Consider the following 11,566-nt stretch of genomic DNA (forward strand, 5'->3'; position numbering starts at 1 on the left):
GGTTCCCGTTGTGTAACCTAACAGTTTAAGAATTGCGAGGCGTATGCTTACTTCGCTGCTTTCCTCGCTATTCAATCGATCACAATCATGCATGCACTTTTATGATCTGTAGGTTTGAACCCTACCTGACAGCAATTCGTTTTCAGTTCCTGCAGAGCTGTCAAATTTGTAACTTTCTTAAATCACGGATATTACCTTTTTTGCCGGTTCGCAGCAAGAAAATAACGCATTACGGAAATAATTTTAAACAAACAGCATAGATTACAACCCCTCCCCCCTCCCCCTAGAACAAGTCAAATAACACACTCCAAACCTTTAGGTCTGCAAACTTGACCGAAGGCATTGCAAACTCAATTTTTACCACTTCAACGAAATCAAAAGCCTGAAAAAGTGACCCAGTGAAAACGTAATTTTCTGCAAACTCACCTGTGCGTCCGTGAAATAGGAATTGATAAAGCGATCTATTTACATAAAAATATTGTTCAAGCATGGTAGGCCTAGGCAGGGGTAGTTGAAATCCATCATACAGCTCTTTGTCAGCCTATAAAAATCAAAGAGAATAGAACTATACTAGAAATAGTTTATAGCATGATTTTTAAATCACTCCTTGACATTTTGCACAATATTTGATAAAAGCTGCAGTAGCCTAAATATTTGCATGTAAAATGAAAAAAGAGTTGCAAAAAGTTGTGATATAAAATTCCTACAAACAGCTTAAAACATCATAGTAGCCTACATAGATTTTGAGTACTAAAAAGCTGCCGGAAGCCGCAAAAACAAAGTTGCAAAAATTCGCTTTAGTACGCTTATTACATTACAATATATTTGATTTGTTGGGGCAATACCTGATCTAAACATGTGAATTGTACATATAATGTACAGTACTATGTTGTTTATTGCAACGTAACTAAATTATTGGAATGATACTAGCATTTTAGACAATTTCCTTAATATTCCTATGAATAGGACTTGGGCCGTATGAGGTATGATATTCAATATTCATCAATGCAGCTCCATCTCACAATTTTAGCAGTGGAAGAGTCTCTCAAGACACTGCCGTTAGCATAAAGAAAAGGACGTAGTTGATTTTTGTCCTTGGATGTTTTTTTGCAGCATATACACCAACTCATGATACACATACACACGATCTGCATATGCCGCTGGACAAGGAAGTGCAGATACAGCCTTTACGGCTTTCTAAGTCATGCACCACCCCGACCCCTCCATGCTATCCCAGTAATGCATGAGCGCCAAGCAGGGAAGCCATGGATTGGATACCAGTGTTAGTAATCAGGTCTTTGTTCTGACCCGGCCGGGGATCGTAATTTCGTCACTGTGAAATCAAATTAAATGTCCATTTCACAGATTTTAGGAAACTTACCTTCAAGTAAAGCAGTACACTACAAAAAAAATCAAAAAAATTTAGTCTTAATGTCTCAAATCGATTTTTTAGCAGAAAAAGTCTTGAAGACCAATTAGTCTTACCAAGTAAATTCTGTGTCAAAAGTAAGACACAAATTGATCGAAATTAGTAGCAGCGATTTGGGGGCATCCTTTTCAATGTTGGGGTCTGAGCGAAGGGGAAGCATGCCAGACTGGAATCGGTGGTTGTTTTCGACAACATGTTGTGGGTGACAGACGGATTTCTCGCGTGATTGGAAAATTGCATCCGCGTGACAGAAATATTTTTTGTTCTGATTCGATACTGAATTACTTATTAAATGACACAATGTGCTAAAATAGACCTGGTATATGCCGGACTAGGGTTACGCCGAATATTCGCAGTTGCGCATATGCCTCGCTTGCTTGCGTTCATTGTAAAGCGCAAGTGCCTTATTCTGGATCTGGACTCGCTTTGTGACGTCATCATAATTCACTAATTGGCGTGATCAGATATAAATGCTCGTGTGACGCCGTTGCCACCGATTCCACTCTGGGAAACATGAAAGAGACCTGAATTTGGAGTGTTGGCATAATTCTGTACTAAGGAGCTTCATCACTAGATAACTTTATCAAGGTACATGCCACTTACTACTGACATGTAATATTCAGAACAATATATATACGGTTGTCTGAGTCAAAACTAGCATTTGTGGTGAGTGGGTAAAACGAGACCAAAAAAAAATGCAAAATCCGTCTTAAAAACAAGACCAAAAATACTGACACATCAAAAACTGTCTCAAAGAGCTACTTACGTCTTATGCTCTTGGCCCATGTCAACTTTCCCGTCTCATTTTCAAGACCACAAACCATGTTATTTCTTGATTAACGAAATTCGTCTTGAAAACAAGACCAAAAAAACGGATGAATCAAAAACTGTCTCAATAAGCACAATATGTCTTATAAGATGCGCTTTATTGGTCTGATTTTTAAGACCGAATGATTGTGACAATTTTATATGGTCTTCGAAAGCTGAATCAGTCTTAATTTGAAGACCTCACTTCATCAGCAAGACTTAAATTGCTGAAAATCAGACCAAATCATCCTCATGTCTTACATTTGAGACCAAATTTGTCTAATTTTTTTGTAGGGTAAACCTGCCTTATTTGTTGCTGCAGCAATATATTGGCCTTGATTAATTTTGAAACGAGGCAAACATAAACATGGCCAAGACAGGCTATTGCCAAAAAAATTTGAAAATGATACCAAAACTTGATTTCCTTATCAAATTGAAATATGGATCTCAAAATTTGTAAAATGGACACAAGCTGCTTTGATTTCATCGCAACTATTTACGCTAGCTACGGACACGTTATGAAGCTAGATGCTATGACTGTGCTGTGATATACATCAACAATAACGAACCGAAGCGCCAGCACATAACGATATTACGATCTGACTGATTTGGAAATTAATTTTGGAACGTAAAAATTAACACACCAAAAAGCCCGCCGATGCTCGAAAACGGGTGACCTGAAAAGGAGGGAACGCGGAAACTGCGGATAACGCGGAACTCGCGCAAATGGCCCCTAAAACGCGGAAACTGCGGGAAGCGAGAAACCTTGATTCCGTGCTGAAACAGAGGAAAACGCGGGAACCCGGAACAGTCGGTCATTGACCTCTATAGATCACTAAAACGAGGAAACAGCGGAAAAGGCGGAACGCGGGACAGTCGGTCATTGACATTTGTAGATCTCATAGAAGGAACTCTAAAGTCTAAACCTGAAACTGCGGGACACCAATTTTCGAGTGATGCGAATTAGGCGTCATAAATGACAGAGAACTGTCGTAATAATTGAAAATTGAAATTATTAACTATCTTAGACAGACAGTCGTTCACTAATGATTATACAAGAGAGAGTCTTTATTTTCACAAAATACATAAGAAACGGCAGTGATGGTGGTACAGAAAATATGCGTGCACAGTGTGCAGTGTGCACGCATATTTGCTGTACCACCATCACTGCCGTTTCTTATGTATTTTGTGATCAGACTAGATGACCTTCATGGCCTTATCGATCATTCCTATCTAATACCGAATACTGTGCAGCACAGTACTCGGTATTAGATAGGAATGATCGATAAGGCCATGAAGGTCATCTAGTCTGATCACAAATGGCCTCGCGGAACATACCTTGAAAACGCGGAAACTGCGGGACACCCTAATTTTCGAGTACAACGCAGATTTAACCTCACAAACGGCCGCGAACTGTCGTGATAGTTGAAAATCGAACATATTTAGTATCTGAGGGTTAAGCATTCGGTCACTGACCCTAACAGACGTTGAGCATAACAGACGAGTCATAACTCGAGTCATTACAACTCTGAAGCAGACCAATTTACCAGTCATTCCAAGGTTGGGTGGTTTTCACCTATAATGAAATCTTATCTTGGATCAATTGGTAACAACATGGAGGATTCTGGGCTACTGAGATGTGATCCAGTTGATATATGACGGAAGCACAACAGCCGGTCACATCATGGATGGTGGATGTTCTGACAAGACAATCCGCGATCACCTCCTCATCGATCTATCAACATAACATGAAAATTGCCTCAACTGAGGATGAGCGTGGTGACATGAAGTTCTTCATGGAAAAGGTGGCTGATGGGGAAATGGGAGCCAGACCAGGAGTGAGAGAGAAGGTTTGAAGAAACGTTCAATCGATTAGCAAAAAGAGGGCGAACACCTGCACCTTGGGTGGAGTACCACAACATGCTAGACATGCCCAAGGTCTTTATCGGAACATGGTGACTCGTAGACGACAATGGAAATCTGGCCTGAATTGTTATCGAGATGCTTCACACATGCAGGCCATCATCATTCACCAGTGGTTCTCAAACTTGTTTCGACACACCCCTTGATGACAGTGAAGTATTTCGCTCCCCCCTTGTCGCTATATCTAAAAATATTGAAAAGAGCAAGCTGATTGTTTGCAATTCGGATGTATTGTTTGGTGGCACGGGAGGTATTATGTTTATTGACACACTTCTCAAATATGGAATTCCAGTTGAATACTTTATTAAACATAACCTTGTGCAATGACAGCATGTAGCACATATACAATTATACATTTTAGTGATTTTGGTGCCTAACCTCTTCTATTACAACATTTGAGCTTAGCTCAAACAGACCTGACCATAACCTAAATCAAAACCCAATGACAGCTACACGCATTTACCAGCTACACTTCATTCAATGATGTCTTCTTATTCGTGCAAGGTTCGGTATCACCCAAAATCTAGCATATCAGTGTGCGAATGGTAGGCTTACGGCGGAATTTCAAATCGAAATGTAGGCCTAATTAGGATTATTGCCATTGTCGAAGCTTGGAAGTTTCAGCACAAATTAAACTCATTCCTAATTCAAGAAAAAGCGTTTCTATCAGGTGGCTTCGCGCCTCCCTTCAGAAAAAAAAAACAGAAGATGAACAACGCTAACATTGGAGAATTTTCAATTGCAGCCCACTAGACTTGACTAACCACCAATGCTGTACCCTCGTAAGTGATGGTGGATGACTTCTGCACATGGTAACGTGGGAACAACGTCTAACATGACAGGGAATTGCCAACGATTTCCTGAACTACGTGCCGTATCTGAGCCGTTGCTTTCGGAATGTCATTGTGTTCCTTGATGGTTGAAGCAGTTCACCAAAAGATACACCCTGTTCTCAAGGAAGACAGCGGCAGGAGTGATGGAACCAGAGACACTGTACATCTAACAGAGGGTGCAGCTGTACAACGCTCACTCCGCGCGTACCTGCAGACCCGGGATTGGATTCTTTTACAGAACATGTCTCCGAACCCCAGCGATTACGGATGAACAATAGGCGTGCATGGATATGGACCAGTTCGAACACTGGAACCCATGGCTCCTGATGAGCTATTGCAGTTCACAGGCTGTAGAGCAAGGGTCGGCAACATACGGCCCGCGGGCCGGATCCGGCCCGCCAAGCGAAATCGTCCGGCCCGCGACATAATAATTAGTTCTCACAGGAATACGGCCCGCCGTTTCATAATGAGTTGCAATCTGCGGTGCAGCGCTGCATGAAAAAACTGTGGTACGATGTAATAGTAGCCTACATCGTATTAGTCAATTATTACGCCATAAAACGAAAGGTGGTTGAAGTAGGAGATGGAGATAGACTAGACTGGATCAGTGCTTATCAATCGGGTGTATCTCGCAATTGAAGGTGTTCCATACTTTTTTAAAGGGTTCACCACTCTAATGGGGTGTGACAATGAACGTGTTCTTCCTTTGCTTCAAAAACGCTTGGAACATCTCAGACGCAATGACTCAAACTGTTCAATTATAGATAACTAGCCTCCGTATGTTAGTTAGCCTATCTATAGTTCAATTTTCCAGAAGGCATTGTGTGCCAAGACAAAAAACCTGAATAGTGTTTGGGCCACAATGGTGAAAACTGTTAATATGATTTTTGTCTCATTAACTGAATCAGTTACGCCAGATATTACTAGAAGCAGAGAATCAATATGGCGATGTCATGTCGGCCTGTATCTGTCATGTTCGCGCATTAGGTCGAGCAGCTATGCTTACACGAGTGATGAACTGAGAAATGAAATAGCAACTTTCCTCGAAAACACAAATATCGCCGACTCATAATCTTGTAATCGATAATGGGTATCTCATCTTGCTTTCCTGGTACATTTAACGTCACATCTGAACAAATTGAATTTGCAACTTCAGGGGGAAAACAACTAAATACATGAGATGTTGAGGCGTATTTAAAACAAATCTGTGACTCTGGAAATGTCAACAGTACAAAGAAAATTATGCTCACTTTCCTATACTGGAGGAGAGAAAACCTAGTACCGACACTACATTTGTAACTGTGATACGAAATTTAACTACTGAATATTCACCCGCTTTTCCGACATTCCTTCTCTACAAAATGAATTCTGACTATTCAGTACTCTGTTTAATGTGGACGCCAATACCATTGCCTGAAAATTTCAAATGGGCCTTTCTGAAATGCGATGCAGTTGAATTGAATGACAAATTTCATACAAAGAGCATATCGCTGCATGACTTTGACAAAGAGTACGTTCTTAAAATTGGTCTTCATCCCAGCTTGACCAACAATGCAAAAGAAATTGCATCGATTTTTGGAAGCACGTATACGCATGTGAAAAATAGTTTTGAACAATGAAATTCGCGAAGAGCAAGCTAAGATCACGTATTTCGGACGTCCATTTTAAAGGGTCTGATATTTGTTTCATCTGACTTGTTACCAGAAGTTGAAAACCTTTCACAACGCAAGCAGCGTCAATTGTCACGTCACATTTATTCGGTGTTGTTGAAGCGTAAATACATGTGTCTTCTGATAGGTATGATTGAGATTGCAGCAATGTAGTATAATATACCGAAGTGAGCGTAAAATATAGTACAAGAAAAATTCCGGCCCGCCAGAAAGTTGTACACCCGAAATTTGGCCCGCGACTAGCAAAAGGTTGCCGACCCCTGCTGTAGAGTGTAGATTATTGTCAAAAAGATTGCGACAACCGGATATGCAGCTGCAAGAAGAATGAGGTCACGTGCATTTCGGCCTGTGGAGTATGTAAAGACCTTACATGCAAAAATTACAGTAATGATGATGTTGAGTCTGATATTGTACATGCGAAATAACTCTTCAGTAAACATAGCTACGTGAAATAAAGGCTATTTCGCGAACCAATAACAAAGTGGGTGTGATTTTTTCACAAAGCAGAGAGTGTAGTGAAATATAGACGTTAACAATTAAGTGTGAATCATGAAAAACCATTATTAAACCCGTCCTAAGTTACTTATTGGCGATAAAAAAAAATTATGTTTAATTTTTTTTTTAAATCGTCAAACTTAACAGCTTTTTTGGGGGGTTTCCCACAAGAGTTGAACTTCAACATTTTAACAAATGTTATTACACACCTGAACAAACATATTGATAAAGAAATATATTGGTAACAATATAGTTCAAAGATTTTCATAAGTTTCCCTTACTTTGGGTAATGGTGTTGGGGCTGCATTATTATTGGATTTATATTATGTATGCTCACAAGACGTAGTCAGCTTCTTTTTTTCTGTGGTTTTGTAAACATGGTATGGCTTAAAAGGTGGAACACAATCTCCAAATGATGCAGTTACCAATTGGGTTAGTTGCCTAAAAACTTTATGACTTCAACACTAATTTCGTTGCTGATCTTAACCCTTGCCTTCATTCTCTTGTTTTAATATAGTTACAACCAAGTCATTACTTTGCTATGCGATGTTAGGCAAGTGTAACTTATCTGGTGTTACTTATATCTAATCTTTTTGCAGGTCTAGATGGGGGATACTGATGAAAAAGATGGAACTGTGCATTAAGTTATAATTTTTCTCATGAATAAAATGAAACAGCACAAACACATCTGGTTAAGCAAGAGCATTATTTATTGAGGAAGTCACACAGGGCATTTCCGACATCTGGGCCTGCGATACTTGGATCACCACCAGGTCGTCATTGCGCATACCATCCTCTGTATCATTCTGGCCTTACCGGGTTGCAGTTTCTGAGCAACGCCGACCACCGCACCTTCAGTCGACCAAAATCTTTCAACCTTCATGTGTTCTTTGCTAAGTTTCTGAAAAATCAATTGTGAATTTGAAGGGCAGCAGTGAGGAAATTTATATTACATATTGAAAATTAGCTTTAGCTTATGCTCTGTTTATGTCTCAGAAAAGGCTTCATGGGCCAGGGCTGAAACCGATAGGCTGCGTCATCAGCTATCTATGCTAGTACGGAACGCTCTGGCTCCTAACCATGAAGTCATTCTGAAAAACCTTAATGTAGCAAATGCATGTTTGGTACAAATGTTGATGTGGCAATTTTTTATCCACCCACTACACTCGGACTCGTACAAAGTACTGGAATTCTACAAAGCGCAACGTCAACTAGAACTACTCGATTTTTAAAACTAGCAACTAGAACTACCAACTTTTCAAAACCTACAATCAGGATTTCAGTCTTAATGATGAAGTGAGCAGGGTTGTAACCAAGTCACCAAGTCGATCCCACTTTTATAGTTTTGACTCGAGTCAAGTCGAGTCATTTTCAATTCACCATCGAGTCCTCCTTAGTTTCCAGTTAGAGTCTTGTTAAACCCACTTTTCGTAACTCAGTTTGGTGATATCGAATGGTTCGCATATCGCATTTATAATATACTGATTTTTCTCACTTTTAGCAGTTTTTGGTCGCATTTTCAAGTACCAGAAGCCTACCAATAGACGAAATCCCAATAGTTTGGTTACTGTACTATTCTTCGAAATTATAGTAAAGTCCTGGTCGTTTGAGTCTAGAGTTATATGACTTGGTTTGAGTCATACGCAATGACTTGGTTTGAGTCATACGCAATGACTCGAGTCCAAGTCAAGTCAATACACTCCTGGACTAAAATAATACTAGTGAATCACAGCATAATTTCTGCAATTTCGATTCTTCATTTTCAATCATCTCTACCTCTGCTCTGCGGTAACCCTTGTCAATTCTTCATCTACTGCAATTCTGTAATCTGACTTCTCTATGTATTGCATAAGAATAACAATTTGACTGTTACTGAAATTTTAAAAATTCACTCAAATCTCGCCATTTTCCTTTGGGGGCAGGTTGCTTCCCGGATTATGTGTGTATTTATCAGTTCTACTGTGAATAAAGAATAAGAATAATAGAGGCATGTTCATCGGAACCTTCGAGTCATTACCGTATTTTGAGAAAATGACTCGAGTCATCCGAAAATCGTGACTCGAGTCATTACAACCCCGGAAGTGAGGTCTTAAAATTGAGACTGATTCAGCTCTTCAAGTCCATATAAAATTCTCACACTTTTTTGGTCTATAAATAAGACCAAGAAGCGCAGACAGATTGTGCTTATCAAGACAGTATTTTAGTGCATAAATTTTTTGGTCTTGATTTCAAGGCGAATTTCGCTAACAAAGAAACAATATAATCGGTGGTCTTCAAAATGAGACCGAATATTTCTTATGAGACATGAACACAAGACACAACCAGCTGATTGAGACAATTTTTGATGCTTACGTTTTGTAACTCTCATTTTATAGACGAATTTAGCCTCGTCTTAAAAAATCAGGCGGGTAAGTCGTCATGAGCTAGGAGCACAAGAGATAACTAACTTGTTGAGACATATTTACATTTTTTCTTTTCACGGACCTGGACCAGGCTCATACACTTTCGGTCGAAAAAACTATTTTCCCTGAATGTTAGTAATGGCTTGAGGTCTGAAAGTGCATGAGCCCTCCAGGTCCATGGATTAAATCTGCCACAATCGGACGTACTACTGACAAAGCCAGGACATGGACATTAGGTGGCACCAGGTTGTTGGTTGCATACCACTCTACAACTTGATCAAATGTATGGGGTATGTATGGCTCCACAACCAGAATTAAAAGTACCTTATTACTTCGACTGATACGCATATACATTGATGTGTTATCCGCTACCGACTTGAACACCACAAATGCTAGTATTGACTCGGATACGCGTATATATTATTCTGAGTTTTGCGTAATGAGTGGTAAGTGGCATGTACCTTGATGATAGTGAATGATTTGTAAACTCATTGTCACAGTAATATCCCGACACTGCAAAGTCAGGTCCCTCACGCCTTCCTTTCACTAATAACTTAATGCTGAACAGATTGCCACCACAGCACTTCTAGGCCAACTGTTTTCCACCAATTTGGGTCTTACCTTTGAGACAAAAAAGTAGTCTACTTGATAAGACCAATTGGTCTTTCACACTTCTTTTTCTAACATAATGATTCAAGACCAAATTAGTGTGACTTTTTCTGTAGTGGTATGCTATGCTATGCAAAAACTGGCTTCATACTGACATTCCGCCAGGACAATTATAGAAATATTACTAGGCACCAGCAATAATTTCTATTAAAATCAACTTGTGACAGTTGCCTTCTTAAAAATACATCTAAAGTTTACCTTGACATCATTGGCTCCATTGACTAGCCTTCAAAGAGACAACAGCAATGAGGAGAATTTGAGTTCGTATAATTTGCTGGCTGCTTTTCGCTATGGTCTCGAAGCTCGTTGCAGAGTATACCAAACGTTTCTCTCACGGATTTCTAGAAATCCCTGGTTTCTCTGTAAGGTGTAAATACGATTATATCTACTCAAACCATTATACAGCAATAACAAAGATAAACTGATTTTGTCGTACGCAGATGTGATCGGTGGTTCTTTTCATTCCAAGACTATATCCTCTTTGTTGGCTTTCAGTTTCAGCTCTCAGCTTCTGATGACAATATACAATCCAAGAACATGTTCGGGCTCTATTACTGATACAGGTATATATTGAGTATAGAGCGCCATATACATCGAGAAGGCATATCCGCAACACCCCGTAGCTAAAAGTTGAAGCCAACTTCTCTGCATCTCACGAATGAGCCTCGCCCACATCGTTTTCCACAAGTATTGTATTGATAGGCACAACACAGTGGGGCTTATCGCCTTTCTAGGCCTTGTACCTCACGAGTCACGACATGAATTTCATAAAGTTCATGGGTCTTTGCTTTTTTCTGTCTTGTTGGGAACGTCTTTATCATTCTCTCTCGCAGCCATTCTCTCTCACAGTAGGGCTTATCGCCTTTCTAGGCCTTGTACCTCACGAGTCACGACATGAATTTCATAAAGTTCATGGGCCTTTGCTTTTTTCTGTCTTGTTGGGAACGTCTTTATCATTCTCTCTCGCAGCCATCTTCATTGTCTCTCACTCCCATGCGTCCCCATCGTGGTCTCTGCTGCCGACTTATAGCACGGCTCACTTTCAGTCTGGGCTTTTCAATGCACTACCGTAGTATAGTGAGGTCGGCCATGAGGAGCCCCACATCGAGAAGGCATATCCGCAACACGCCATAGCTAAAAGTTGAAGCCAACTTCTCCGCATCTCACGAATAAGCCTCTCCCAAATCGTTTTCGACAAGTCCGCGACACCAAAATACTAGTCAGGTAGAAGCATATTACAACTGGAGCACCCCACAGACATGGTTTCGTAACTATCGACACTTACGGAGAATCGCGTTCATACTGGGCATGATTTCCCGGGAATTTACCGGAAAAGCG

Source organism: Botryllus schlosseri, chromosome 1, assembly GCF_051294905.1.
Source record: "Botryllus schlosseri isolate E-star chromosome 1, Bs_hap1, whole genome shotgun sequence".
In the NCBI taxonomy this organism is placed as follows: domain Eukaryota; kingdom Metazoa; phylum Chordata; class Ascidiacea; order Stolidobranchia; family Styelidae; genus Botryllus; species Botryllus schlosseri.